This window comes from Vulpes vulpes, chromosome 4 (assembly GCF_048418805.1).
Source record: "Vulpes vulpes isolate BD-2025 chromosome 4, VulVul3, whole genome shotgun sequence".
Lineage (NCBI taxonomy): Eukaryota > Metazoa > Chordata > Mammalia > Carnivora > Canidae > Vulpes > Vulpes vulpes.
Window position 1 is genome coordinate 71,738,353 of NC_132783.1, and position 4,562 is coordinate 71,742,914.

The window sequence follows — 4,562 nt, forward strand, 5'->3', positions numbered from 1 at the left end:
CCATCCTAACCATTTTAATTGTACAGATCAGTGGTATTAAACACATTCATAATGCTGTGCAACCATCACCACCATCTGTCTTTAATCTTGTATCCCTGAAACTGTATCCATTAAACAATAGCCCCCCTTTTCCCTGACAACCACCATTATACATCCTGTCTCTATGGTTTTGACTAACCTAAGTACCTCATATAAGTGGAATCGATCAGTATTTGTCTTTTTGGGATTGTTTTCTGTTACTTAGCATAATGTCCTCAAGGTTTACCTATGTTACATTTATCAGAAAATTCTTCATTTTTAAGGCTGAATAATATTCCATTGTATGAATTATATCACATTTTGTTTATCTGTTTGTACTTCAATGGACCCTTGGATTGTTTCCACGTTTCAGGGGTTGTGAATCACGCTGCTATGAACATGAGTTACCATATATTTTTGAGATCCTGCTTTCAATTCTTTATGGTGTATATCTACAGAGGATTTGTGTATATCTGGTGTACATCTATAGAGGATTTTCTGGGTCTATTGTTAATTTTTTGAGGCCCCTCTATTCTGTTTTCCATAGCATTTGTACCATTTCTTATTCCTATCAAAAATGCAGAATGGGGGACCCTTGGGTGGCTCAGCGGTTTAGCATCTGCCTTCAGCCCAGGGCCTGGTCCTGGAGTCCCAGGATCGAGTTCCGCATGGGGCTCCCTGCATGGAGCCTGCTTCTCCCTCTGCCTGTGCCTCTGCCTCTCTCTCTCTCTCTCTCTCTGTGTGTGTGTCTCTCATGAATGAATAAATAAAATCTTAAAACTAATTAATTAATTAATTAATTAATTAATTAATTAAAAAAAAAGAATGGTTTCAATTTCTCCACAGTCTTACCAACACTTATTATTTTCTGTTTTTTTTTTTTTCTTGATAGTATCCAAAATGTAGTAATTGGTGTGAGGTGGTATCTCATTAGAGTTTTTTTTATTTTAATTTTAATTCCAGTATACTTGACATACAATATTATATTAGTTTTGGGTGTACAATACAGTGATTCAACAATTCTATGCAGTTCTCTATAGTTGAGAGTCTTTTTTTAAAAAATGACTTTTTAAAAAGATTTTATTTAGAGAAAAAGAGAGCAAAGAAGGGGAGGGAAGGGGTAACGGGAGAGGGAGAGGAGGACTTCCCATTGATCAGGGAGCATCACATGGGGCTCAATCCCAGGACCCAGAGATCACAACTCGAGCCCAAGGCAGACATTTAACAGACTGAACCACCCAGTGCCCCTGAATTAGTGTTTTCATATCTTTGGGTAGATACTCAGTAATGGAATTACTGGATTATATGATAATACTATGTTTAATTTTTTGAGAAACCTCTATACTGTCTTCCACAGTGGCTACACCAGTTTACATTCCCACCAACAGTGTAAGAGGGTTCCTTTCTCTCCACATCCTTGTCAACACTTGTTTCTTGTGTTTTTTATTTTAACCATTCTGACAGGTGTGAGGCGATATCTCATTGTGGTTTTGATTTGATGTAGTCAAAATAGTTTATTTTTGCTTTTGCCTCAGGGGACCTATCTAGATAAAATTGCTACTGCTGATGTCAGAGAAATTACTGCTTGTGACCTCTTCTCTTCTATGATTTTTTATTTGTTTGTTTCAGATCTCACATTTAGCTTCCAACCCATTTGGAATTTATTTTTGTGTGTGGTGTAAGAAAGTGGTCCAATTTCATTCTTCTGCATGTTGCTGTCCAGTTTTCCCAGCACCATTTGTTGAAGAGACTGTCTTTTTCCCATTGGATATTCTTTCCTGTTTTGTCAGAGATTAATTGACCATATAATTGTGGATTTATTCAGCTCTATTGATCTGTCTACTTTTGTGGCAGTACTATATTGTTTTGATTACTACGGCTTTGTAATATAACCCAAAAGTCTGGAATTGTGATATCTCCACCTTTGCTTTTCTTTTTCAAGATTGCTTTAGTTATTTGGGGTCTTTTGTGGTTCCATACAAATGTTAGGATTGTTTGTTTTAGTTCTGTGAAAAATGCTGTTGGTATTTTGATAGGGATTGCATTAAATGTGTAGAGTGCAAGAGGCAAAGAAGGAGTGAATAAGGATCTTGGGCCTGCTGCCTTTCCCAACACCAGAACTTTCAGGGGCCAGAGCTAGAGGGAGCCGGGGAATGGCAGGACCTGAGGTGGTGTTACGGAATCTTCTATGGCGGTCACTACCTCTGTGGCAGCACACTCTATGAGTGGCCTATGAGTGGCCCTGAGCACACTCTATGAGGTGTGCTCAGGCTCCTCCATCCGTATTTCTAACCTGTGCCCTCCTCTACAGAGCACGTTCTTCAGTGTCCTGGCTGCCAGGGCCATGAGCGTCCGGGTAGTAGCCTGGCTGCTTCTCTGGGAGCTACCAGCCATCCTTTCACTGCCACCCCGCCAACCCCGGCACAAGAGCCACTTGTTCTGAAATTATTTTGAGGCAGGAAGTTTTAAAAGATGGTTCCCACAGAGACCTTTTAATAAAAGTGGAATTTGGAGAAAACATTGAGGATTTATGGAACAGCTGACTCTTAATTAAACAGTACATCCTGACAGGACTTTTTGTGAGTCCATAGGAGTTGGCTTCATTACAAGAGGGAAACATAACAGAGGCAGTGATGGTTTGAGAAAATTTCCATGTAGAAGTTCCCAATTATTTGTCCAAGGGATCTAAAGTTCTAATCTATGCCAGACAAGATTCACAGTGCATTGTTTCCAAGATTTTTTGCTTGTGCTCAACAGCTGTCGTCGGCTACATGGTAAGGATGGAAACCTTTATTGTGGTCAAGAACTCTGATTTACTGATGCATTGTGACCAAGAGTTTCAAATTCTGGAATGCTGGGCTCAATCAGAAGTGGCAATTCCTTGTGCTTTGAGGAATAAGAATATCTGCCAATGGAATAATATGAAATATAAATCAGTCTATGAGAATGTGACTCTACAGGTTCCAGTGAGATTGACTATAACATACCTCTTTAGTATGTTCCATGACTCTGCTCATTACCCTCCTGTGTTCTGCTTTGATCCCTGTAGCTGTTTTCAAATATTGCCATTTTCCCCTATAAGTCTTATAGAGTAAAAGCTTTCTATGAAACTAAGTAAGACTTATTTACTTCTCCTCATTTAAGTTAGGAAAACGAGCACTTTATGTATCAGAGACAAATTATTCTCATTTTGTGAATAAAAACATTTTAATTTCATTTAAAAATTGAGAAAATCATTATAAATAAAAAAAATAATTTGGTTGAAAAAATCTGTAGATTGCTTTGAATAGTATAGACATTTTAACAATAGTTTTTCTTTTAATCTATGGGCATGGAATGTCTTTCCGTTTCTTTGTGTAGTCTTCAATTTCTTTCATCAGTGTTTTATAGTTTTCAGAGTACAGGTCTTTTACCTTTTTAGTGAGGTTTATGTCTAGATATCTTATTTTTTTCTTGCAATATAAATGGGATTTTTTTTCTTAATTTCTCCTTCTGCTTCATTATTGTTGTATAGAAATGCAATAGATTTTCATTTTTATTTTTATTTTTTAAAGATTTTTATTTAGGGATCCCTGGGTGGCGCAGCGGTTTGGCGCCTGCCTTTGGCCCAGGGCGCGATCCTGGACGACCCGGGATCGAATCCCACGTCAGGCTCCCGGTGCATGGAGCCTGCTTCTCCCTCTGCCTGTGTCTCTGCCTCTCTCTCTCTGACTATCATGAATAAATAAATAAAATCTTTAAAAAAAAAATTTTTTTTATTTATTTATTCATGAGAGACAGAGACAGAGAGAGAGAGAGAGAGAGGCAGAGACACATGCAGGGAGCCAGACGTGGGACTCAATCCCGGGTCTCCAGGATCACACCCTGGGCCAAAGGCAGGTGCTAAACTGCTGAGCCACCCACGGATCCCCGCAATCGATTTTTATATGCTGATTTTGTTTCCTGTGACTTTAGTGAATTTGTTTATCAGTTCTAGTCGTGTTTTGGTGGTGTCTTTCAGGTTTTCTATAAATAGTTCCATGTCATCTGCAAAGAGTGAACGTTTTACTTATTTCTTACTGATTTGAATGTCTTTTATTTCTTTTTGTCATCTTATTGCTGTGGCTAAGACTTCCAGTACTATGCTGAGTAAAAGTGGTGAGAATGGACATCCTTGTCTTGTTCCTGACCATAGGGGAAAGGTTCTCAGTTTTTCCCCATTGAGGATGATGTTAGCTCTCAGTTTTTCGTTATTGGCCTTTATCATGTTGACGACATATGTTCCCTCTAACCCTACTTTCTCATGAGTGGATGTGTACTTTTTCAAATGCTTTTTCTGTCTATTGAAATAATATTCCTGTTACTTCTTACTCTGTTATCTTTCTAAAATCTTCTAATTAAGATATTTCGAACTTAGAAATGTGGGAAGGAAAGAACATCTGATAGAAGACTGTAACTTTTTAAAAGCTAACATAACCTGAAAACTTAGGATGTCTACTTAATACATTACATATATTATTTAATGTAATCCTCCCAATAGCACTGAAAGTGCTTTTTATAGATGA

The 4,562-nt window shown here is 38.0% G+C and overlaps 1 pseudogene; it reads left to right on the forward strand.

The window, feature by feature from the left end:
- Positions 1–2,206: 2,206 nt before the first annotated feature.
- LOC112931067 (phosphatidylinositol-glycan biosynthesis class X protein pseudogene) lies at positions 2,207–3,099 on the forward strand (annotated as a pseudogene).
- The last annotated feature ends 1,463 nt before the right edge of the window (positions 3,100–4,562 follow it).